Below are 27,792 nucleotides of genomic sequence, written 5' to 3'. Positions count from 1 at the left end.
CAGGGGTCCGTATTAGCACCAGTTCTGTTTCTCATCTTTATAAATGACATAACTCATTATGCAGGCGTAAACCTTAGCCTCTTTGCTGACGAATGCATGCTTTATAATAATAAAGTACGCCATCGTGGTTGGACAAGTGAAGATAAATAAGGCATTAATTAAGATAGCCCAGTGGTATACGGATTGGCAAATAATATACATTGACAGAACCGTATTCATGTCCATTACAATCAAGCTGTCTAAGGTTAATTTTCAATACGATTTCAGCAATGAGCTACTTCGAAGTATTAGTCAGTATTAATACCTAGGTCTCACAGTTTTGTCGGTCCTTAGCTGGAAAGCGCACGTGCATCAAGTGTAAACAAAGCGATGAAAAATTGTTTATTAAACGGGCCCTGTCATTTGCCACACAAGAAACGAAGTTTCTTGGTTACGTAACATTTGTCCACACAGTCTTAAAATACGACACTATATTCTAGTTCCCTTACAATGCGAACAGTATCGCGATCCTGGAAATGGTTTAGAGGAAAGCAGTATGCTTTACTTTTTACAGATACGGCCACGCTGACTCTCCAGCTGCTCTATTGCGCCATGCCTGTCTGGCCACGCTTGAAAAATGGGCAAAGTTTTTTCGCCTTTCATTTCTTTACTTAATGTTAAACAAAGCATTTTTCATAAACCCAGATTTTTACTTGAATTTTGGAGACACCAGACCAACGAAGTGAAGGCATGCGTGAGAACTTGGAGAATATTTATTCACAAAATATATTTTTCGCTATTCGTTCTTTCGACGGGGAATTCGCGAATGGAACACACCGAATAGGGCAACGAGAGGGCAGACGAACTGGCGGCCGACCCCAACGAGCTTATCCTTGGCCCACGGCAGCCCAGGCAGCTGCGGATGACACCCGCCTGCTGATACAGCGACATGTACGGGTCCAGCACCCTGACCCGAGCTTGGCCGCTGGAGAGGCCCCAGCACCCGTGCGAGCCACACGGATGCCCAGACAGCAACGCTCGGCTGTACTGCGCCTCCGCGTGAGGTGCGTGTGGACGGCTGAGCGAAAACACCGCCTGGAGGTCGTCGACGACCCGTCGTGCCAGCACTGCCCGGCGGCTGTCCGGACCCTGCCGCATCTTGTGCTGGAGTGCACCCAGTTTGTGTCAGGGAGGACCGAACTGTACTGCCTTCGGGTTGAGGCTCGGCCCATCAAAGAATTTCTGTGGCCGCCAGGCAGTGCCAGAGAGCGGGACACAGTCCATGAGGCCCTGGGGTCCTATCTGGAGGCCTCAGGACTCCTCCCGGCTCTCCGCTTTCTCCCCACATAAACTAAACTGTGGCCGTTTTTTTGTGTGTGTGTGTTTGTGTGCTTTGTTTTTTTTTTTTTTTGCCTTCGTGTTTTCGCGTTTACCTTTTATATATTGCATATATATGTCCTGTTAGACCTGTATATATGTTTATACGTATCCTCTCCTCTTTATCCTCCCTTTCCTGTACAACGGTGTCCCCCCCCAACCAGGAGGCTTTCCGGTGGCCACCCTCAGGTGAGACCAACTATGCCTGCTGGTGGTCCTTCTTTCCTTGTTTACAATAAATTCATTCATTCATTCACTAAATGTAGTTATAACGCAACAGCCAACATTGGACAAATTTATGGAACTGATTGAAGCTGCTGCTTTATTGTAAACTGGTTGGCAAGCAGAATTGATTGACTTTTTCTTGGTGCAGCTATCCCGTTTCGTATTATGCTATCAAAGCACTTGCCTAGAAAGGTATTGTCCTTTTGCTTTTCTTTATTAATAATATCGCAATGGACGTTTTTGCTCTGCGGATTATTCTTTGTTTTGTATCCTTCTAGAACTCGGTGTTTTTTGCTGGCGAATATATGCTTGCGTCATTATATGTATCATCATCATCGTCATCGTCGTCACCAGCCTGTCTACGCCAAATGCAGGGCAAAGGCCTCTCCCGTAGACCTCCAATTTTCCAGTGCTGTGCTAACTGAGACCAGTTTATCCCCGCAAACTGCTTAATCTCAACTGCCCATTTAACTTTCTTCCGCCCCCTGCACGCTTTCCTTCTGTGTATACGAGATTTCGGCGCACGTTGAAGATCCCCCGGTGGTCCAAATTAATTCATAGACCTCCACTACCACGCGCCTCATCGCCTGCGTTGCGTGGACGCGTTAAACCCTACAACCAGCCAACCACGCTTACCTTCTTTAGGGATCCACTCTGTTACCCTTACTTATTAAGGAGTTATCTTGCCTTCGAAATACATGCCCTGCCCACACCCCTTTCTTCTTCTTAATTTCTACTGCTATGTCTTTAACACGCGTTTATTCCCTGACCCACTCCGCTCCCTTCTTGTCTCTTAACGTTACACATATTATCTACCATTCCATTGCTCGCTGAGTAGTCCTTAATTTAAGTTGAACCCTTTTAGTGAGCCCCCAAGTTTCTACCACGTAGGTGAGTGCCAGCAAGATGCAGCTTTTATACACTTTCGTCTTCAGGGACAATGGTAGGCTGCCATTCATTATCTGCGAATGCCGGCCGAATTCACTCCATCCCATTCATATCCTTCTAATTATCTCTTTCATTATATGTATAATTGTTTATAAATGTGCTATTCTTGTGTTTGTATGTTCCCAATTATGTGCTTTTTTGCACTGACTTTTTGAGTTCCTAGCGTCCAAAGTTGGTAGCGTCATCCTCACCCCTGCAATATTCCCCATGGGGGACTGACAGTATTCTGTAAATAAATAAGTAAATAAATATTCGGGCTCATCAAAGCAATGTGGATCCCTCCAACAAAGCTTCGCATTACAGAAACCTTGAAGTCTGTGATGCTGAAATCGATTAGCCCGTCCGTCGTTCTAATGTGACGATCTGAAATTTTGGTTTTGTACTAAATACACAAATACAGACACACTCTGCGTTATGATCAACGTTAGGCTCAACGCAACCGGAGCCAATGCCTCTCGTCGCCAAGCACGCCACGCATGCGCAATGGCGCTCCCGCTTGCCATCGGAGTGGAGCGGACCGTGAAACACGGTCAGCTTAAACTTACTAACAACTAAAGGATTTGTAGAACGCTAAAACTTCGCCTTTGTGGAAAGCCATAGCGTTATCAGGCCAAGTTCGCGACGCATTATCCTGCCCTTATCACGCTCTGGAGTCGCACAGGGATGTAATTTACCGCTGACTTCATCGTGCCTCCTAGCGGCACGCGTGAGCGATGAACACGTTCCGCACTTGCGCACGCGCCGCCTGCTGGAGTCGTGTCTTGCGATCCGACGGGTTTCATTGGGCGCCGCAAGGTGGCGTTGCGGTATTTTTCGCGCATGTCGACTCTTCTCTCTAGCTTAACCCACTGACAGAGACGGTTCTCCTGCGACCCTGAGCCCTTACGCTACACGTAAAAACAAGGTGCTATGATTAGAAAATATTTCACATTATAAAAGACTGATCTCAACCTGCAATTGCGCGTTGGCAGCAATGTGAATTTGGTTGCAAAGTCCAATGTTGTCATTGCACGTAACGGAAACAAATTAGATTTTGAACGTAACGAACATCCGCCGAAGCAATGGTACGTACCATGGACCCGCCGCGGTGGCTCAGTGGCTAAGCTGTTGTGCTGCTGAGCACGAGGTCGCGGGTTCGATTCCCGGCCGCGGCGGCCGCTTTTCGGATGGAGGCGAAAAGCAAAAACGCCCGTGTGTACGAGATTTCGGCGCACGATAAAGATCCCCAGGTGGTCAAAATTAATCCGGAGCCCTCCACTACGGCGCGCCTCATCGCCTGCGTTGCGTCGGCGCATTAAACACCAGAATCAATCAAGCAATGGTACGTACCATGGCGGTTGTCTTTCGGGTGGCAATTGATGCTCTTGCAGAGTTGGTCGTGCTGACAAACTGCGTTTGAGTGCTAGAAAAGAAGGAATGTAAACCCTCGTGTGTGCGTGCGCATTGTATTTAACAGCGTATGCACGCGTGTCTGTGGGTATTAACATTTTACTTTCAAGCGCCTACGCAGGAAAGTAAGCATCGTGGACGAGCTGTCATTCGAGTTAGACGTTCAGTTTTGGGGAGGCACAGGTCACGGCTTACTTCGTAATCAGTTCCTACAACCGTATTACCTGACCGTGCACACGCGTTCGCGAGTTGTAGTACCCTGGCGAACGGGTCTTTAAGATGCAGGTGATTTATGCGCTTTAGAGTATGACCGCATATCAAGTTGTAGTTTAGTTATTACTTGGGGGAAACGCCGTGCCACCTGGATTCACCTAGCAAGCTCCGCTAGGAACGAAGGAAAGTCGGCTGGAACAAGGTGGCGTTCCGAGGTGCCCTTTTGGATCAACGGCCTTCTTGGATCAACAGCATATGAGTCGTTACACGCAGAATGCCAAAACATTCGGCAAACACCCTCCTTTTTAAAGGAGACATCGACCATACCACACGAAAAAGTGGCGTTCAAGCGTTGAAAACGCTTTTCAGGATGCCCGGCGTGTGTACCACCTGTTATTTTGCCTGAAAAACAGGAACACCTTGCGAACAAAAAAATGCGTATCCGATAACAAATTAAGAACACCCCTGTATAGGTATTTCCCGAAGTAATAATGGCCCACATCTTGACTTCTCGCGTAGGAAGCCGAGCGTTAGATTCTTTTTACTCCCAAGAGATTACTAGTCCGATTGCAATAACACTGATTTGAGACAGAGCTTGGGAAAGGCAGCTGACGTAAGGTCCCTAAGAAGCTTTGTTTCAATCCACACGCTTTTGCAGGAAAGCAGGTCGGCCGTGTGAGCTTATGAACATTGCACATTGACACCGGCTAAGCCAGAAAACGGCCAAAACTGGAAGCCTTTAGGCAGCAACGTTAGGTGCGGCAGCAAGTTCGAGCACTAGCCCAAATTACAAGCACAAAAACTATTCGCGGTCACTCACAGGAGCCACTACTTCTGATCTTAAAACGTGAGGGGGCTACGCTTTAGTTTATTGACAAGCTAGTCACTTTTCTTTAAGAAAGCACCCACAAAAAGCTGTAAAAGATACCGCGTCTCGACGTATAGATAATACGTTTTGCTGCTATTAGTGTTATCTGAAGTCAAAATCTGGAAAGATTGTAAAACTTAGCGAATATCATCTTTTAGTGTTTCTAACTAAGCTCACTAACCATGAATTCAGAAGACCACCTTGCGCGGCACCATCCTATTCGCGATATCAATTGAGCTGACTCAAGTGACGCCGCCACTGACTGAAATATGGTATAGCAGAGCCTAAGAAGCGCGTCATGCCGCCGCATGCGTTGCTTACCTGGCGCCCTCGACAGCTTCTTTTTCTTAGTGATGTTCCTCTGTTGCAGCCAGGGCCGGAAGGAATTGTGCAAGTCACCTTGCACGCATGTAATTCGGAACTGATGAGGTGAACTGTGTTGGTGACGGTTGGTCGACTTCTTCCGAATCTCGCGCTGGTGTCTGCGCTGATGCGGTTAATTGCCTCACGAGCGAAACCTTTTTCAACGTCATGATGCCACCTACTGGCGCGATTTGCCCTACATGCTTTTCACGGCCGGTAAATGCACCTTCTCATCATTTAACTAACTGACAGAATTGCCAAAAAGCTTTGGCATTCACCTCTGAGAGTATGTGCCCGAATTCAAAACTGAAAATTTCACACCACGCAATACCGAATGCAAGATGGGACACAAACTGCGTTTGCCTGTGTTCCGCTTTGCACTTACTCCTTCACGCTGTGAAATTTTTAGATACGAACCATTTTATATTTGCCCAGCGGTCTTTGATTCTACGTGCTATACCTTGCTAGGCCTAACTTCCGGAAGTCAATGTGGCGTGTACCTGTGTGTTACGCGTACCAACTTCTTTCCTTTGCAGGCGGGGGCTTTTTAGATAGGACAAAATTCCGCGCTGCGAAATTCCGTGCTGCACGTCGACGTGCCAAAAAATGCGCGTTGGGAGCTAAGACGTAAAATGTAGCGACTTCATTTTTATCAGCTCTTTGTATTTTGTAGCTCCCCGCCGCTCACTAAAGCAAGGAAAACACAAGGAAACGCCGGCACTGCTTTCAGAAACAGCGGCACCATCTACAAACGGCACCTCTCCTCCGAGTCCTTACTTGGCGTTCGTTTGCACGGACACGCTCACAGAAAACTCCGCCGCCGCAACCGCCGACACGTTAGCCGCTGCTCAAGGAGGACTCGCTTCTGCTCCCTCAACCGACCACTGTTCTGAGTAAACGTAAACTGCACACCGTAGTCTATTAAAGGCTGATGTATTGGCACGGGGGCTTTGACCACAAGCCACACTCGATGCTGCTGTAAACTTGGTTTGTGATTACCGCGTTAGCAGTGTATACCTCCGTGGATATACATTCTCTAGGTCATTGACCCTTACCATAGCCAGGACAGAAGGGAAAGAATGGATAAGTACTGATGGTGAGTGTTAAATTAAGAGAAAGGATAGGGAAACAGAAGTGTAGCGGAATTCCGAAGAAAGGGCGAACAGGGGAGGGAGAATATGAAACGTGTAGCGGACGGTGGTGGCGTCAGCGAGGGAAGGGGGTAGGTGTAATATGAGTTGGAATGGCTCAATTAAAGATGAGGAGATGGGAGGACAGGAAAGAGGAAAGAAAATTTGAGGTTTCGAGGAGACTGGAAAGGCAGACGACATGAAGAAATTAGAGAGATGTAAACAAACGGGGTGGAGGTAAATGAGACTACGACAGGATAAGAATTTTAGGAGAGAGGGGAATTTGGATAGATCCGAGGTAGGGTGGAGAAAGAGTGGACCCGATGGAAGGGGGAACGAATGAAAGAAAATCGTAGCAGTGATGGCTCGGGGCCATGGGGGAAGAATGATTTGGAGTATGCAGGAGTATAGTTTGCTTGTCAAACGTAAATAGTTCTCTCTCGATCTCCTTGCTGACACAGTTAAAAATGGAGGGGAGAGAGAGAATGATATTTCATGCGTCTTGGCGATATCCTACTAGCTGAGATGCCTAGTCTGGTCGTTATACAGCGTGAATTCGCATTTCGTGTAAGCACTACTCTTTGCCAATCTGCCGTCATTGTTTAGTCCATTTTTTCTATTGTCTGCCTCGTGCTTTGTTATTGTCAGTTTATTATTTTATTATTTTTTCTAACCTGAAGAAAGCACAGTGGCATGCAATATTAAATGACTAAAATAGTCACAGAGTGATGCATCGGTGACCATGTTCGGCTACAAACAGATGAGCCTGAACAGTGGAGTTCCTGCCAACTTATTTACAAAAGCGTGTCTGGGCCAGACGTGAGTTGTCTATCACACTTCGAGCAAAGAAGCCCCGATGATTTCTATCCCAAGTGCTGTTGTATTGAATCCCGCGGCAGATTCAGTCCGGCGTATAAAATGGGTAGGAAACCTTTATGCATAAAGAAAAGCGTCGCACATGCAGCAAACACAAGCACTAAGAGGAATGTCGCATATCCTTAGCAAAGAAAAATTGCAATACCATCGATTTCTGTGGCGTGCTGTCTAGCAGTATTTCCAGGATGCAGTAACAGTGATCGACATTAAGATATCGGTGCGCTGCCGGCGGAGCACCAAAGTTTTTTCGTAATATTTTTGTAGGTTGTAGATGCCAACGAACAATGTCTAATATTGTTATGTGCGGGGAACGACGGTTTATTGCAAAGTCAACAAGGGGGTAGCTCAGTATGTCCGACTGCAGCTGCGAACGCTAGCAGCCTCGTCTTTCTCTACCTTGCCAGCACATTCCCTTAAATTTGTTGGTCAATTCCTTGGGACACTTGACCTTGTGGACCGTGAGTAGACCGCGTAACATTTCCCCCGGTAGAGACGTTGCCATCCGGGCCACTCAAGGCATGCCGCGTGAGTAGTAGAGTTTGAGTCGGGCCACGTGAACTGTTTGAGACTTGCTGCTTCGTCTGCCAATTCTAAGGAGCCGTGAGATGACGTAATTCACATCGCTGGTACGATTGAGAACTACAAATGACCCTGTGTAGTGTGCCAGAAGCTTTTCACACAGACCGCGTTGGCGGAGGGGGGTCCAAAGCCACACAGAATCTCCTCTTCTGAACGACACGTCTCGGTGGCAGCTGTCGTAGCGCAACTTCGACCGGTCTTGTGAGGCCAGAGTACGTAACCTAGCGATTCGACGGGCTTCTTCAGCGAGGCACACAGTCTTAGCTACGCTGCGGTCATCGTTCACAGAAAACGGAAAAATCGTGCCCAAAGTGCTCGACGGCGGACGCGCATAAAGGAGGTAGAAAGGGCTGTATCCTGTGGTCTCGTGGCGGGCGGTATTATATGCGTACGTAATGAATGGCAAGATGGCGTCCCAGTTTTTGTGTTTGGAATAATGTACATAGCTATCATGTTCGTAAGTTTCCGATTGGTGCGCTCAGTGAGGCCGTTCGTCTGCGGATGGTAAGGGGTTGAGTGACGAAGCTGCGAGAAAGAATGCCGGAGCAGTTCTTCGACAACATCGGCGGTGAATTGGGGCCCACGGTCGCTGATGATGACGCGAGGTGGGCCGTGGCGGGGCAGAATACGGTGCAAAAGAAAGTTTGAGACCTCAGTGGCAGTAGCTGATGGGAGCGCAGCGGTCTCTGTGTAACGGGAGAGGTAGTCCACGCAGACAATTATCCAACGGTTACCGTGCGCTGACCGTGGGAATGGACCGAGCAGGTCGATACCAACTTTCTCGAATGGAGAGTGCGGTGGGTTTACCGGGTGCAGTTGGCCAAGTGGCCTTGACGCAGGAGTCTTGTGCTGTTCACATTCGGGGCAACTCGCGATGTATCGTTCTGTCACCTGACGCATTTTGGGCCAATAAAAGCGCTGGCGCGTGCGGTGAAGCGTCTGAGCAAATCCCATGTGGCCCGCAGTGGCATTGTCATGCATAGCTTGGAGAACCGAAGTAAGAAAGCTTTGGGGAACCACAAGAAGCAATCGGGAACCGGTTGACGAGCAATTCTTTTTGTATAGTAACCCGTCGTGCACACAGAAGGAGCTGCGCGTTGGATTTTGACGTGCTGAATCGAACAGTGATGCTAGGTGCGGATCTTGCAGTTGTGCTTTCCTCAATGTACTGATGTCGGGAAACTCCGTGGTCACAGCTGCAAGATAGTCGTCGAGGTTATCAGAATCGCCGTCTGTTGTTTCTATTGGGAGGCGGGAAAGACAGTCGGCGTCGGAATGTTTGCGGCCGCTCTTGTAGGTGACCGTAAAGTTGAATTCCTGAAGACGCAAGGCCCACCGTGCAAGACGGCCTGAAGGGTCGCGGAGGTTCACAAGCCAACACAGTGAGTGATGGTCCGTAACTACGGTAAGGCTGTGGCCGTACAGGTAAGAATGAAAGCGTTGAGTCGCGAATATTGTTACGCTGTCTACTCACGGTCCACAAGGTCAAGTGTCCCAAGGAATTGACAAACGAATTTAAGGGAATGTGCTGGCAAGGTAGAGAAAGACGAGGTTGCTACCGTTCGCGGCTGCAGTCGGACATACTGAGCTACCCCCTTGTTGACTTTGCAATAAACCGTCGTCCCTGCACGTAACAATTGTGGTGGAGGGTGCTGGGTACGCCACGACGGATCATCAGCACATTCCCTTAAATTCGTTGGTCAATTCCTGGGGACACTTCACCTTGTGGACCGTGAGTAGACAGCGTAACAATATGACTGCCAGGCACCGTTGCTCCGTGACCGTGTAATTACGCTCGGCTTTGCTCAGCGAACGACCGGCATAAGCAATAACGTGTTCACGGCCGTCATGACGTTGAACTAGCACGGCACCAATTCCCACTGCGCTAGTGTAGTATCCGGGGTTTTCGCATCTCGGCGTTTCGGTAGTTCTACCACCAGGGGGCTAACCCCAGGCTATATATATGACGTCACTGAATAAATTATTCTCTTTTGGCTTGACTCTTTCACCGGGCGTTTGTCTCCTGCTTCGCCCTTCGGGGCCGTCGCCGACGCCTGCGATTGCCTCCGTCTACTTTCTGCTGGCTCAGATATATGACCCTGTAGTTCAAGGCGGAGCTGTTTAACCACTTCGCAAGTTGATCAATTCCAGACTGGCTTTTGCCAGTATCGGAGCTGGTCTTCTTGACATCATAGTAGAATCTCTGGCGTGATGAATTTTCGTGTTGGTCCAGGTGGTTGACGACTATTGCCTTATCGTCGCCGGGTGGAGTCTCGATGTTTTGCAACGGTGGCCGGGTGTGTCGTTTCACAGGAGGCGAGGACGGACGCGTGGTTGCAGAACGCGGCGTACGGCAGGCATTCCTTAAGTGGCCGATTTTACCACACTGGAAACACGTTTTCCTCAGAGCGGGGCACTGTTGAAGCGGGCGCGGCGTACGGCAGGCATTCCTGAAGTGGCCGATTTTACCACACTGGAAACACGTTTTCCACAGAGCGGGGCACTGCTGAAGTGGGTGCCACATCCTACCACAGCGGCCGCACACTGGAGAACGCCGAGCACTGGTCCGGGCTAACCTAAACCCCGGACGTGACGGTGATGCACTTCTGTTTGTTGGGATTGTGGGGCGAAACTCGCGACGCGGAAATCGGGTGGGGCGCTGTTGAAATCGAAGCGGTCGAATTCGTTGAGTCCCGTCGTTCGCTTGAACTATTTCTTCTCTGGCTGCTCGATATCGCTGGAGCAGATCCTGGACTTCAGTTACGTTTTGGATGACTTGGATGGCTTTGTCAAACGTGAGTTCCGGGCCTTCTGTGAGCAGACGTCCCCTGGTGCAATCTGACGCAAGTCCCATGATGAGTTGATTCACGAGTGACGCTGCTTCGTCGGAGCCGAAGCTGCATTGTCGACCCACGTATTGCACACGGCGCGCGAAGTCGATCGCCGATTCCGTTTCTGCTTGACATAAACTTCGGAACTGTGTGCGGTTCTCCCGCTGTGATGTCGAAACGTCAAAGTGAGCCGCGAGGCCCTGAACGAGATATTCATAGTGGTTGCCGGTGCTTGCGTCCGCCGGTCTGGCTGCCTCGATCATGTGCGCAATTCGATTTGCTTCCGCTCCCAAAAAGGTCTGCAAGAGGGCTGCTTAGCGTCGCGGAGCGAATTTTTCACAGCCTGCTGCGATAAGGTATGTTTCGAACGAGCAATGCCACTCACGCCATGCGATGGCCGGCCTCCCCGGCTCCGTCAAGAATGGACGTGGCTTTGCGGCTATGTCAGCCATCTTGGCAAGATAATGAACGAAGTGGTGCCGCTTTACTTTGCTTTATGAAGTTTACATAATCCTGGTGCACAAAAAATACCTGGTGCCAGTTGAAAATATCTTGCAGTATTACCTGAAGGTTACATGTCGCTGGACGTATTTGCTGCGTGTCGCTCGATGCACGTCGATTTCGGCACTATGCTGCTGGCCGCCGTTTCCTCGCCGGTGTGGTCGTCCGCGTAGGCCTAACTCTCTATCGCTCTCGGCTGACTGTTTCAGCCCTCATTACTTGTAAATAAAACTTGCGGCCTTTTCGGCGGCTTACATGTTACTGCAGGAATGTCGAGCGCTTACATTTCGGACGGTTCTTGAGTCGGCTGCGCCATTGTAGTGTCGCGTCGGCGACGGCCCCGAAGGGCGAAGCAGGAGACAAACGCCCGGTGAAAGAGTCAAGCCAAAAGAGAATAAGTTATTCAGTGACGTCATATCTATAGCCTGGGGTTAGCCCCCTGGTGGTAGAACTACCGAAACGCCGAGATGCGAAAACCCCGGATACTACAGCTAGCGTCCGTGTGAACTTCTATAGGGGCCAGGCGGTCGAAATGGTGCAGGATTGGACCCGATGTAAGCACAAACTTCAACTGGCGGAAAGCTTCTTCACATTCTGGAGTCCAGATGAAAGGGGCGTCTTTTTGAAGCAGGCGCGTTAGGGGAGACGCAATGTTAGCAAATCTGGGCACGAAACGTCGAAAATAGGAGCAGACGCCAAGAAAACTTCTTAAATCCTTTACAGACTGTGGCTCTTTGAAGGACGCAACAGCCTCAGTCTTGTTCGGGTCTGGTCGCACACAATCCTTGTCAACCAAAAGGCCTAAAACAAGGGCATGGCGCTCGCCGAAGCGACATTTTTTTTAGTTCAATACGAGGATTGCGTTCTGTATGCAGTCAAGCACAACAGCTAGGCGGGAATTACGCTCGTCGAAAGTGCGACCGAAAATGACGACGTCATCCAGATAGCACATGCATATCTTCCACTTCAGAAAACGCAAAACTGTGTCCATGAAGCGTTCGAAGGTGGCAGGCGCATTACACAAGCCAAAGGGCGTAACATTAAATTCGTATAGTCCATCTGGGGTGACGAAAGCCGTCTGTTCTTTGTCGGTGAATTCCTTGGGTCACTTGACCTTGTGGACCGTGAGTAGACAGCGTAACAATATTATTAGGAGAGCAAATGCTTCGCAGCACTGTTGTGTGGGCCCGGTTTCCACCTTAGCAATAACAACACGTAAGGATAAATCCTCGAGGTGTGTTCTGGCACGGAGCAAGAATATAAAAAAGGCGAAACGGCCCATTGCGGCAAGCGCGGGCGAGCGACCAGATAATGTCACAATGAAAACCAAGGCGCATTGCAAAGCTTCGTCGCTGCGACGGCAAAGGAGAGGGTAGCGGCACCTCATGGGCGAAACGATAGCAGCCAAAATTCATTCCGTGGTTGCTCAGTGCAATTCCGAAAGCGGCGGCCGTGCAGTTTCTTCAACAGCGGCAGATGCCGCTGGCTTAACGTATGGCGATCGCTTGTGACATTATCTGGCCGCGCTAGGAAGCCTCGTTTCCTCTCCTATTTTACTCTTGCTCCGTGCTTCTGGTTTGCTCAGACCGCGCTGTGGTGGTGCTCAAAACAGTTAACCGCGCAAACCTCCTTCTTTTTAAGCCAAACATATTCTTGACCCATTTGTTGTTCAGGCAAACAGAACGAAAAGACCATAGATGAAACCTACTGCAGTCACTACTCCTAAACAACGAACAGAACTCCTAAACAACGAACAACGAACACGGGTGGTTTGGACACCGAAGAAACTCCTGTTTTCCAGCACGGTGTGTAGACGTCTAGGAGCGCAAAGATAGCGATACAGAAGTCAACTAATGTTTCCTATTGCCAATAGCTGCGTTGTTGCGGGGGAGCGCTACACGCAGGCCAGCGTTATCTGGTGTAAGACAAAACCCTTGGGTGCGCTCTGGCAAGACGCATCCCCCCCCTCTAAAAAATGGGTGTACAGGCAAACAAAGTTGGGCTTTAAAACATACAAATGTGCGACAAAAGTTTCCCTATAAAAACGAAAGGCCATCCCAGATAAAAAAGAAGACAGGAAGAGGGGGTACATTAATCAGGGTGCTGCAGCACTGGCAACTTTAGGCCATAAATTCGACGTCGGCATTTGCAATCGCCTACATGCTTCTATGCTGGGGATTGGGGTTGTAGGAAAAAAGGCTTTAGAAAGAGTTGGCAGAAAGAAGAAAAATTACATCATCTTCCCGAGGGAACCCTGAGGTGATGCGAAGAATCGCAGAGTTCCAATCCAATCCAAGCCAAGCCAAGCCAAGCCAAGCCAAGCCAAGCCAAGCCAAGCCAAGTTAATCCAATCGAATCCAACCCAATGCCCCTCGCGAGAGAGTGTTCGCTATCGGAGAGGAGAGGGGGTGAGCGGCGGAGAGCGCAGCTGGCGCGGCGAGGAGAATGGGGCGGGGTGGACGCCGACAACGTCAACAACGCCGGATGGATGCAGAGACAAGGCGAGTGAATGCGATGCGTCGCATCTAAAAAAACTGACGCGGCTTCACGTGCTTGATGGGCTACTTTTCAGATTTTGCAACACAATAACATTTATGGGGATCGTGAAAATTGGGAGGTAAAGGCTTGCCGTATGTTTTGTGATCATGGTTATTTTTTTGCTTTTTTCTCACGGGTAAGCAAATTCCCGTTACGACCACCTGTACAATACCCGGTACATGATCAGTGCCTGCATACGTATTACCGCTTCCTCCCTACTCATTCCTGCTCTTCCAGTAATTAGGCATTTCACATCATCATCATCATCATCACCAGGCTATCTAAGCCCACTGCAGGGCAAAGGCCTCTCCGAATAATCTCCAATTACCCCGGTCCTGTCCTAACTGCGCCCAATTTATCCCCGCAAACTTCTTGATCCCATCCGCCCATCTAACTTTCTGCTTCCCCCTGCAACGCTTGCCCTCTTTAGGGATCCACTCTGTTACCTTCAATGACCACCGGTAACCTTGCCTTCGCATTACATGCCCTTCCCACGTCCATTTCTTCTTAATTTCTACTAATATGTCCTGAACACGCGCTTGTTCCCTGATACACACTGCTCTCTTTTTGTCCGTTAATGTTATACCTATCATCTTCCGTTCCATTGCTCGCTGAGTCGCCGTCAATTTAGGTTGACCTCTCTTAGTGAGCCTCCAAGTTTTTGCCCCGTAGGTGAGTAACGGTAAGATGCTGCTGTCATACACTTTCTCCTTCAGGGACAATGGCAGACTGCCATTCATTATCTGAGAATGCCTGCCGAATGCACTCCACCCTATTCTTATCCTTCTAGTTATCTCTGCCTCATGGTAGGGATCCAGGTTCACAACTTCGCCTAAGTAGATATATTCGCTTACCACTTCTACTGCCTCACCACCTATCTCAAAAAGCTGTGCTGTCCCGAGGTTATTGTTCATTACTTTAGTTTTCTGCCTATTAATTTCAAGGCACACAGTTCTACGCTATTTGCCCAGTGCGGTAGGCATGCTTTGCAATTCGTCCCCCGTGTTACTTAGCACGGCAACGTCCTAAGCAAATCTGACGTTACTGAGGTATTCTCTATTAACCCTTACTACCACCTGGTCCCAAAATGATCTTCTGAATACTTCTTGTAAACAGGATCTGAATAACATTAGAGAGATTGAGCCTCCTTGTTTGATGCCCTTCCTTATAGGTGTTTTCCTGTTCTTCTTGAGGATGATGGTAGCTGTGCACCCATTGTAAATATCCCCTAGTATTTTTACATATAGCTCGTCTACACCCTGGTTCTATAATGCCTGAATGACTGCTGAGGTTTTGACCGAGTCAAATGCTTTCTCATAATCTATGAAGGATATATAGATGGTTTCAGTATACTCACGCACTTCTTTATCACCTGATCGATCGTGTGAATATTGTCTATTGTTGAGTAGCGTTTACGAAGCCTGCTTGTTTTTTAGGTTGACTTAAATCTAAGGTGGCAGAAATTCTGTTAGCGATTACCTTGGTAAGTACCTTCTAGACGACTGACAGTAAGCTGATCGGCCCGTTTTTTCGAGTACTTCATGTCACCTTTCTTATGAATTAACATGGACTATGGATTATAAATATGCGTTTTACAATGAGAGTCAAATGGTTAAACAGTTGCGCTTTTGGAGCTTGTAAGATGGGCTCTGCTGCATCCCTGTAGGGGCATGCTGAGTATTCTTAGTTGACCGTTCGGTGTGGATAAGATCGTGCACTATTTTACGGTGATAATTCAAATTGAAGGCATAGTGGCAACCATTGTTTGTTGGGTAGAAATTGAGGCGATGATAGGGCCGTGAAAAATATCAACAACAATTACAACATCGTGCAGTTTTTCATCGCCACTGCACAGAAAGGGCCCAGGCCTATCACGCTTTGTTGGCTAAGATGTGGGCGTGAAAATGTTCCGCAGCGGGGTGTTGGTCAGTTTGAGTGTTAAGACGAAAAGGTCAGTGTTTCGGAGTATTTGTTCTATGAAAGTGATTTTCCGTGGGCCACGGGTTTCCGGAAATGTTCGGGAGCTGAGATGATGAGATCCTGAACTAATATACCGGTTAAAGCAAACCCAAAAGAATTCTTCTAGTGTGTGAAGACGGGCTAGAAGCGGTCACCACAGTAGGTGGTGCACTTCGTCCAGCTTCTACCTGCGGCGTCGATCTGGGCGCGGTGCGGTCACTCAGTGGGAGTATGCCACACACCCCGTTGAGGTGACACCCGTTTCAGGTACTGCAGGTAACGGCTGCGCGACCTTCTGTATTGGCGAGCCGCATGGTTGCGTCTGCTTCACAGGAAGCAGAAGTGAGCGTTGTGAAGTCGTGTCCTCTTCTCCGTCGCTGACACGTTAACCCGACAGTCCGCCACGTTATGACCGCGGCTGTCACACAAGGGACACGCCGGTCTGGCTGAGGACTCGGACTCCGCAGTCAAAGCCAAAGCTGAGGAAACGCATGTCTCCGATTGTTCGGGGGTGTTCAAGTCAGCGTTCAGGACAATCGACGAGTCGCAGTTGATAGAGGCTGCCCTTGCTTCCCTTCCTCGCGAATCTCAATTTGGATTCTCAAGAATTCCAGTAACTTTTTCACCTGGCAAGAAGCACGAGCTCGACAGCTAAAGCCCTTGCAGCTATTCGTGAAGCTCTTGATCATGTCATTGGAGCTGCTCCTCAAACTGGCCTTTCTTCTCCGATTCCAAGGCTTCCTTACAGAACTTACGCGCAGCTCTGCGCTATGACCCCCTCCACCAACTGGGGACGGATAAGAGAAAAATTCCACCAAGCCATCACAGCCGGCCATGACGTAAGATTCCAGTTATTTCCACGTCACTGCGGAGTCATCGGTAACGTGTTCGCCGATGAAGACGCCCGTACAGGCCATGAGAGCGACCGCACCATCCTGTTTCCACTTAAGGGACCGATGCCGAGAGGACGCTTCGCTCCTTTGCACGCAGGATTACCATGCAGCCATGCAAACACCCGACTTTTCAAATCCCCGTCTGTATATTCAAGATCATCTTCTTCAGCTCCGTATTCCGTATGAACAGTTTCGACCCCAGTTGACTTTACTTTGTAGACTGTGGTTGGGAGCGGCCTTTACGAAAGCCTACTCCTTCCTCATCGGAATCGCAAGCAGCGCCCACTGTGACGCCTGTGGGGCAGAAGGGACTACAGAGCGTGTGCGCGTCGCTGCCGCGAATACTAGTCGGCGAGAAGGGTACTTCTCGTACAGCTTGTCGTACTTGTCCTAAGCGTACAGCCGATTGTACAATCGACAATTTACAGTAGAAGCTACCTAAGTCTTTACCATGGACATCGCAGAAGGCGACGAAAGTTCTTTTACGTTTCGTGAGCGAAACGTACTTTCATGAAAGACTGTACTGCCCGAAACGGGACTGGAGTGCACGCCTTACCACTCCTATCTCTTCCTTTTCTCCCGCCCTCTCTTCTATCCCTGAACCCCATTCCCCCAGTGCAGGTTATCAACCCGGGCTCTACACCTAGTTCCCCTCCCGGCCTTCCCGTCCTCTCTCCCTTCCTTCCGCCGCGGATCCAGTCGTCGGCTCTTGGCACAATTCATCAAGGTTATGTCAACGGGCCTGCGGGTAGTACCCATCAAAGTTACGTTATCGGGCAGGCATCGCAGGAACACACGGTTAAGAACCACGGCCTACTGCTCTTGCGGAACTCCCGGGGCTTCCAGGGCTCTGACGCGGAAATGGACCTTGTCGTACGACTCGCGGAGCCTCTCGATATCCGTCGAGCTACGTATCGGTTTCAACGCCAGCAGTTGATTGATATGCTCGTGAATCAGCAACTCTGTACTGCCAAAGCGTTGAACGAGGGTGCTCACGGCAACGTCGTAGTTCGCTTCCGACAGTCGGATATCCTCGATGGCTCGCCTGCCATCGCCGATCAAGTACGTCAGCAGGTACTTGAACTTCTCAACTTTTGTCAGCTCGGCATTGTCAAGAACAGTCACGCTGTAGTAATCCTAAAAAGCTTGGCAAACGTGCAGAATTGCCGAAACCGCTCGAATAGGAAGTTTCCGAAGGGTTACTGTCCGAAGCCGTGACGCGGCGCGATGCGTGCTGACGTACCCGTTGGGTAATGGGCTGAAGCAGTTGCTCCTGCGCTTTCGCTGGCTACAGGAGAATTCGGCTGAGCGTTTCTCAGAAGGAGCCGTGCCCGAGAGACGATGAACAAAACCTTGCGGATGTACTCTAAAGCTCCCTCGAGTTCTAGCTCCAGCACGTCATCACCCGTTGCCTCGGCAAACTTCCCGTTGAGCGCCGTAAGCTCAGCGTCTTGCCGCACGATTTAGTAGACGTGGGAGCTCAGGGTCGCCGCGTCGGCAGAGGGCTGCAGCAGGTCATTCAGTTGGCTGAGAGCTCGCGTGACGCCGCGAGTCTTTCGAAGGCGGTCGATCGATGAAGCCGTGCGGGTATGATCGGAAGGGCGATTTCCCGGATTTCGGCACCAAAGATGTCGCAGAAGCTATCGCGAGTCAAGACCCAGAGCCCTAGACATACTGACCCGTGCTTCTTTATTCGATGTGATCGAACCATAAAGCCCCGTGCCCTCGTCCCGCGTGATTCTGGCCGCCGAAGGCATCATCCAACTGCCGCTATTTACGTGACGAGGAGCGAGCCCACACCCTTTCGGGCGCAAGGCGCAATCAGCCTCGAAACCAGGACACTGTCACTACTGCGGGAAGATTGCCTTAGGGAAGTATTTCACACACACATGCCCACGCATTCACGCGCTCACACCCACTCACATCCACAAACAGGTATGCGCTCACATGCTCACATGTGCGAATGCGCACAAGTACAAACATGCACACACGCACCCGCAGGTGCACGCATGAGCGCGCGGAATGGCCTCAGACGCTCCCATTTGCCATTATGACATTCATTTCCGGAAATACACATATTTTAAAATGGGAATTAGTGTATTCGCTATGTAACGCTATTGTACTCAAGGAATCCAAGACAAGGGATCTATGACCGGAATAAAGGAATACCATTGGACCTCATGATGCCACCACAAAACAATAGGCCTGACGCCCCGGCAATTCTGCAATGGAATTGTCGTGGCGTAAAAAAAAGACGGGTGCACTTCTACAATACGTGTTGTCCTTGGACACACAAGCAAATATAAGAGCCCTTAAAGAAACGTATGGAAACACCTGATTGCCTGGATATATAACACACGCCGACACGTCCGGAAAAGCAACAGCAACGTTCATGCGGAGCAGCATTTCGGCGACACAGCATATTACCCCACAGGGAGACTGCGAGCTTACACCTGTAGAGATCCACTCGCGCTAAACCAAGCAAAGGACCAGACTATTTATTCTGAACATCTATTGTCGCTACTCGCGCAAGCACCCCGGAGTACAGAAAAATGTTCAGGAAGCCCTAGCGTTAGCAAGGAACCACCCCACACTCATACTGGGTGATTCCAATGCCCCGCACCAGATGTGGGGGTACAGCAACAACACCGACAAAACACAGGCGATAGTGAAAGTACTCAACCAAAACCACCTCATCCTACTAAATGAGCGTGCGACCCCAGCCAGACTAGGCACCACGACGTCAAGAGACACGGGCCCAGACATCTCGTTGCTGGCAGGTTAACCCGACGTCTCGTGGATGGCTACTGAAACTAACCTCGGATCAGACCACTATATTATCCATCTTGTATTTACAGGCAGCAATTATAAAGCCCAAATTGGTGAAGCCCGAATTACTGACTGGGACCGATTGCGCAAGACCAGAATATCTCGGAAGGAATGCACAGAACTCTCGTAACAGGATTGGATGCGGCAGATAGTCTCAGACATGAAGGCACATACCAAAGTCATTGCCACCGCATACAAGAATCCCTGTGTGGACTACAAACTTAACCACATGTGACAGGCCCGTTAGACTCACCACAAGATGGAAAAAGCAGAAGCATAACCGCAAGCTCCGCAAGAAAATAGCTGAGATAAACGAGAAGCAGCAGAGTACACAGCAGTCCTATACAAAGGAAATTGGCTCAAGTTGTGTGATGTACTCCAGGGCACTCTATCCACGAGAAAGACATGGCAGCTGCTGCGCCAAATAATCGAACCACTGAAGAGCAAAAGCGAATCAGTTCGTACCATGACCAGCACAATCAGTGCATACCAGGGAACTACGGACCAACTTCTGCAAGATCTGGAAAGCAAATACCTGAAGACGAAACGTACCTTCACCCCTCCTTCATACACTTGTAACTCAAACACCGAACTCGAAAAAAGATAGAGCTCTACGAAGTTAATGCAGCCATCGCCGAAAGGAAAAAAAGCAGCGCTCCAGTACTAGACCAGCTCACCTACAAGTTTCTGGCAAACTTAGAAAAGAAAGCCTTTGAAACTCTCACGGACCACTTCAACAATTATTTTACTGATGGGAACGTTCCAGCACAATAGAAGACGGCTGAAATTCGCGTTATATCAAAACCGGGGAAGCCACCACACATCAAAAACGTGCGGCCAATTGCTCTTACGTCTTGCATAGGCAAAATTATAGACAAGATAATACTAAAGCCCCTTCACAAACACCTGGACGAGACCAAGCAGAGGCCGGACACAAGGTCCGGATTCAGAAAACCCCTCGGGACCCAGGATGTCATAATGCAACTGAAGGAGGAGATCCTCGTCCCCACCACTCGTCACTCCCCAAGGGCCATCCTCGCACTTCATCTGAAATGCGACAACGTGGCACACGAGGCAATCCTTCTGAACCTAAACAACACAGGCTGTGCAAAGAAGACATACCACTATATTGTCGACTTCCTGCCCAACCGAAAGGCCATAATCTAGATCGGGGGCGTCACCTCGGACACCATCACATTTGGCTGTGTGGGACCCCTCAATGCTTAATCCTGTATCCGCTACTGTTCAAAATCACACTCTTGGGCCTCCCGAGGTGGCTGGAGCCTACACCGAACCTAAGACACGCTCTCTATGCAGATGATGTAACCCTGTGGACGGGGACTGATTGATTAGGAGGACTGCAGGACACTGCAACTCGCCGCCAATACGGTCAACCAGTATTCGAAGGAATGCAGATTGCCTTGCTCGCCCCAAAACTCGGAACTTCTTGTGGCTCGACGCTTCCGCCGCAAACGAGATGACATCCAGGTGACCCTTGAGAAACAGTTCATCAAACCTGGCCCATCACTTAACATTTTAGGCCTTCTGATACAATTAGACGCGAAGAACGACCAAATGATACAACGGCTTACAAAAACATCCGAACACGTTCTACACATGATCAGAAGAGTCACCAACCAACACAGAGGCATATAAGAAAAGACACTTCGTCTCGTCCATGCTTTCGTCCTCTCAAGAATAACTTACTCAGTGCCGTATGCAGTTCTAATCAAGAGAGAAACCGACAAACTTAACACCGTCATCAGGAAAGCAACAAAACAACCTCTGGTCCTTCAAATAAGCGTGTCCACAGACAGGCTATTTAGCATTGGTCTACGCACCACAGTATAAGCTATTTGAAGGTCACCTGTCCAACGAAAAAGCTCGTCTTGCACAGACCCAAATGGGCTGGAACGTCCTTGCCCACTTAAAATTGATGTCAGTGGGGTACGCTGTTGTAACAAAAGAAACGCCAGAGAAATGGTGAAAGCACATCATAATCCACACAGTACAGAAAAATTATGCGTCCTGTCCACCATCAGGGTAGGCGAGAAGCAAGAGCCATAGCTCTGTACAAAACATATGGATCTCTGCCCACAGTGGTCTACACAGATGCAGTCACATACCCCAAAAGACAAGCCATAGTGGTTGTGGTGACAACAAAAACAGACCTCGTCGTAGGGACCACCCTGCCGCGATTCTCAACTAAAGAAGCTGAAGAACTAGCCGTAGCCATACCTCCATCGCCAAAGAAGAGAAATGTCATAATTACTAACTCACAAGACGTATGCCGGAGTCTCACGTCGGACTGGGCAGCTCCAATGACATACCCCATACTTTCAAGCAAGCCACCAGACAAGGTAGTCGAAATGCTGTGGGTGCCGCCCCACTCCTCTAGGGAGGGCAATTATCAAGACCACCTCAAGCTCACCTCTCTTCTGACTAATTTCAAGATTTCTTCTTCCGCTGACAACACTGGCATAAACAAAACTGTTCTGGCGAATATAGCACAAAGCATCTTTCCAGCATAATCCGCCCTATTTCGCAATCTCAATCATACGGCGTTATACCCCATGACTAGAAGGTGGCGTTGGTATGTTCCATTTTTCAAATCTGGTGATTGTACCTCCCCACTAAACTATCGCCCCATTATCTCAAACAGTACCATATGCAAACTCATCGAACATACTACACACTCCCAGATCATTAACTACCTCGAAAAACATACCCTTTTTTTCGGCATCAGCACGGTTTCGGTAAAGGCTTTTCATGTTACACCCAACTAGCTGGCTTCATACACGAATTACATTCATCTATAGACGCTGGACTGAAAGTCGAAGCAATTTTCCTAGACTTCTCAAAAACCCTCACCATCGACTCATTCACAAGCTTCAGCTACTGAACATCGACCCTACTGTTGCCACGTGGATAAAAAACTCTTTCTAACAGGGTGCAATTTACATCAGTTAACAATCACAACTCATCTCTAGTCCCTGTAACATCTGGTGTCCCTCAGGTAAGTGCACTCGTGCCCTTGCTTTTTCTAGTTTATAATAATGATCTACCATACTGCGTTAAATCTAATATCAGACTTTTTGCGGATTATTGCGTATTCTGCCATAAAATTTAATCTAACCATGACCACGACATTCTTCAATCTGACCTAAACGGTATTACCACTTGGTGCTCAACCTGGCTAATGCCTTTAAACCTTGCTGAAACAAAAGTAGTGTCATTTACTAATAAATACTCCCAAAATTAAGCACCTTATATGTTAAACGACAGCCTCGTGGAGAGAACTTCCACCTATAAATATCTTGGCGTGCATCTAACCAGTAACTTGACATGAAATACTCACATAAACCATATCCTCGCGTCTGCTAACCGTTGACTTGGGTTCCTCAAACATAACCTCAGACATGCTCCCGCGCGTTTACGCAAGTTAGCATATATTACACTAATACGCCCTAAACTAGAGTACGCATCATCCATTTGGGACCCTCATAAGGCATATCTAATAAATGAGATAGTGACATAGACGCTTTGCAAAACCGCGCTGTCCACTTCATCTTTTCTGATTACTCACCTTTTACCAGCGTAACAGCATTAAAAAATCGTGCGGAACTCGAAGCCGTCTCGCATCGTCCAAACATATGTCGCTTAACATTATTTCATAAACTATACTACCATGTGTCCCTTCGTAATGAATTTATCTGTGAACCCGCAGCTATTTTTCCGCGTCGAGATCATTCATGCAAAATCAAACGCATCGCATGTCGTACCCTTGCTTTTTCCGAATCATTTGCCCCTCGTACCACAATGACTAGAATATTCTACCATCAAACATTGTTACTGAACCGAATACCATAATACTTACTAATGCTTTGAGCAAAAAACCAATGTATAATGTGTATTATTTCACTGCTTCCTTTCACTCAGTTCTTGTGCTGTCAAATGACGTGTGGTAATATTCCGTGTAGTAATACTCTGCGTAGTTGGTTTCAGTTACTGTACCAACAGCCGTTCTTATTGTTTCTACTGAATTTTTCCTATTTGTTTCAACTCCAGCGATGTAAGTTATTTTTGCCTTTTTAGTTCTTGTGCTTATTTTGTTCTTTTTGTAGTTTCTTATGACACCGGTGTAAACCCCCTTACCCTATCTAATACTCTCCCCAGAGGTCCTTTAAAGTTTTTTTTTAAATAAATAAAAATAAATAAAGGCCCGACATTTCGTCGACCAGGCCGGGCGCAAAGGGCTCATATGAATCTGGCCACTCACGACGTACGAGGAAATTACAGAGCACTACAGACTCGGTCGCAGAACCCTTCCATTGCCCTATCCACAACTAACAAAGACACAAGAAACTACGCTCTGACTTGTGCAAACAAACACGTATTCCTACCCAACACTGATGCACCTTATGTTTCCAAATCAATACGAAGCTCAATGCAAATTCTGTACACAATCAGGAACACTTAGGCACATGCTTCTTGATTGCACCCAGAACCCTGATTTGCCACTTGCGCCCCTACCCCATTCCCCTGAGAAGTGGGAGACGCTGCTGTCCACCTCCCTCTTTTGCGATCAGCTCCTGCTGGTTGAGACAGCGGTAAAACCAAGGACGGCACATAGGTACCTGTAAGAAGCCTACAATTCCACAAGGCTCTGCGAAAAAAAGAAGTTTTTCCTCTCTCTCTCCTCGTAGTGTGTACAGTCAGGACGCATAATTATGTAAACCGGCTGCACAATAGACCGTGGGTGGGGCACTGCTTCAAGTAAAGAAGGTACACCGTGACGAAGGGTTCATCCTCTCGCCAGGCCGGCAATTGAACGCCGTGGCGAACTCGGCCATCTGGCGCAGTGGCAAGGAACAGCGCGAGCGAGTCGCCCAGTATGCGCCGAATGGGTCTCGCCTCCTCGAGGATCCACACCACTTGTAGCAGTGCGCCACGAAGAAGAGCTGCTCGGCGGTCAGCGGCAGCCCTGGGATCACGGCGTCGCGCTCGTCGGGAGAAAGTGCCCGGTAAGCGTAGTACGCCAGCCAAAGGCCTGTCCAGTCGACGAAGCCTTCCGAGTCGTATCTGGCGTTCAGCCTCGGGAACTGCACCTGCGGCTCCGCTTCCACCTGCAGTCAAGTAAAGGCGTGTAAATCGTAACCACCTCCAGTAAACAAGGGGCGGTGAGTTCCAAAAGGCGTCGAGATGTGAGGTCAACTCAAAGAAGGTGAGATACCATAAAGCCGTGATAATCAATTGCCGCGTTCGGAGAACTAATTGATGTCGAAATCTTCTCTTGCAACCGTGCTTCGACGACCATACCAGTTTTCTTCTGGCGTCACTTTTATTGAGTTGCCCTCTTCATTTAGATTCTTTACTATCGTAAAGGTGGAGATCAATTCCAACAGTGATTTCCAGAGGTTCCCAGCAAACTCCCGCACACGTAACCGTTTGTTAATTTTTTCGACAGAACGCTTTGCTGGATTCATTGGTTCCATGGTTGGAATATACCAGAGCGCAGTCATGTCTGAACAGGGATACGAGGACATGTTGACCGGAAGTATAGGCGTTTGTATTCAGCGCTTGTCCTACATACTTGTTACCCTTTCTGTGTTCCTTTCCTACCATGCTGTCTTTTAAGCCAGGTTCCTCACCCGTAAAGCTCTCCAACAACCGCGTATACCTTTGGGACCGGCCTAAACTCGTACATCAGTATTTCCATCCTAATGACCACCCAACGAGGACATTTCCGTCACCAAGCTTGTTTGCCGGCGTGATAGTTGCCTCCAAAAACGGCTCCATAAATCTCTGTGACATCGACATATGATGGAGAGAAAAAAATTAGCAGTGGCTTAGCTCGGTTACGCCAAGATATACGTAGCGTGAGCTAAGGTTCAGCTGGTTATTCTTAGATTTCCTGGTTGTCTATAGATTAGCTTGATTACCATGCGCACTGCTGCTTCAATGGGGCACACACGGTATACGCATTATAGGACACATGTATATTTATCAAGCGCCTCTGGCGCAGCGCCACCAATCGCCCCAGAGCTACGCTGCTTCCACGGGCGCACGCCTATGTTGCTGCGACGCACGAGCCATCGGTTCTACACCCGGTCACCTATCCCGGTCGCCTATCCGGTCACCGGTCACCTATGGGCCGAACCACCGCTCACGGAACGGAGGTCGGCGAAGACGCTGGGCACGTGGGGGTGTTAGAGACGCCGGGCAGCGAGCAACGTTCTGTGCGCCGTGTTACGTCAGTGCTCCTCATGCATGCGCAGCACGGCTCTCCAGGAGCCACGCGAAACTGCTCAACCTCGGCCAGTGTAGCTCACGCTACAATAAAGCGGACCTGAAAATTCAAATGCTCTCGCTAGCCGCCAGGTGGGGAGCTTATACTTGGAGTCGGTAATATGCGTCGTCTTCGTTACTGAACACATGCACTATTGAAACGACTATTGAACACATTAATGAAACGACTCAAGTCGTTTCATTACTCCATGCTGCACGAAGTACTCGTTTCTGTATTACAACCCTCTGTATCTGCTTTGAATCGATCAAGAGCCCCCTCCAGGGTATCACTGGAATTTTGTTGTAACTTAAGGGCTGGAAGAGAGTAAAGAGTGATCGAAAGAATATCCAGGCTAAATGGAATTCCTATGTCTCAACATACCAAAGGGAACATAAACAGGCCTGCCTAAAGTCTAAACATGGATTCCATTAAGCTCATGAATAAACGGAAAGTGACTTCTCTTGATATTTTCTACGCATTTCCGGTCGTGAAGGACTACAGTTTTGCCTCCAAATGTATTTATAAATTCTCTAAAATTGTGAAATCAATACCCATTCCTTTAAAATCACGCTGAAATCCTGTAAAGAACACTCACCCACCCAGTATTTATTGCGTTTCATTGTTTCGTGTTTTTTCTCGTTTCTTTTTCTCCCGTTTAGAAGTCCTTCTTACTCTGGCTGCAGTGCTCATTCATTTTAAACTGAAAACTGGCCGTTACGGTGTATGTCGCAAAGCAAGCATCATTTATCCAATCAGAACTCTTTCTCCTTTGACTGGGCGTGACTGACTCGACTGATTTGCTCGCTGCCCACAAAACCGGCAGATAAATCAATTAACAAAAAAATGGGCTGCCGATTAAAAAACTCCTTAATGCGATATTTGGGCGCAGTAGCAGTGCGCTGAGGCAGCACTCACTCGTGGGTTCTCTCGACTGCAGCGATAATGAGCCTCTGCGTCGGTGGCGCGAAGTGCGTCTCAGGAAGCGACCGCGAATTGCGTCTTAAGCGAAAGCACACCATAGACACGCGCATGCCCCCCCCCCCCTCATGTTCTCACCAAGCGTCGCGCCGTCGAGCACCTCGTGGTGGCACACCATACTGCCCCCTTCCTTTCCCCCCGCACACTTGCGGAGAGCGCTGGCTCCCGCCACCACGGCGAACCGCCCTTCCCATCCAATTTCGCGACACTGTCCTGCTTTGCTTTCTTTCATTTGTCGGTCTTCCAATCGTTCGCTTTTTCTTTCACTTGTTGGTCTTCCCATTGTGCACTCGGTCACTACGACGGCGACTAGCTTCATCACAGAGACGGGCGACAATTAGCTTTTGCCCGACGAACCCTTGCGCACGTGCCATTGTGATCTCACACACACACACACCCGAAGTACCAAAATCTTTTATGCGTACGCAATAGAAACGACGACCGTCCTCATTACCAGGTGTCACAGGCGCAGCAGTGAAGCGAAGCGAAAGTGGTACTTGCCACCTCGTAGGCCCTCCGCAGGCACTCCACCTTCTGCTGGAACTGTTCTATCGTAGCCGCATCAGTTAAATTATTCCTTGTGTTGCCAGCGTCTCTTGTGATTCCCCTCACATCGAAGGCATGCATCATCTCGTGTCCAATGATCTGCACAAGGTACGGCAACGTGTATAGGCACCAGGCTGGAGTGGGGGTGCTTTTATATGCGATACGAAAGGCGGTTGGCGACAACCGACGTCCCGATACAAAGGGAGGGCCTCTAATAATCATAATCATAATCATCGTCATCATTAAAGACGATCGTCTTGCTAGGGCTACTTAAACGGGGTGACTGTACTGCAATTTAGCCACCCAGCTGTTTCTTTTTTTGTTAGCGGCGTGTACACGCAACAAAACCAAAACAATAGCAGATGCTTCAGGCACGATATAACAACAACCCCACCCGCAATTACGGATGGTTGGTTGTGCAAAACGTTTCAGGTTAATTCGTCCAGCATGTAACCCCAATGAGATTGCTCGCTCTTCACTT

This window comes from Haemaphysalis longicornis, unplaced genomic scaffold (assembly GCF_048455015.1).
Source record: "Haemaphysalis longicornis isolate Haplotype H1 unplaced genomic scaffold, Haemaphysalis longicornis Haplotype H1 scaffold_4, whole genome shotgun sequence".
In the NCBI taxonomy this organism is placed as follows: domain Eukaryota; kingdom Metazoa; phylum Arthropoda; class Arachnida; order Ixodida; family Ixodidae; genus Haemaphysalis; species Haemaphysalis longicornis.
Note: the sequence above shows the minus strand (reverse complement) of the source record.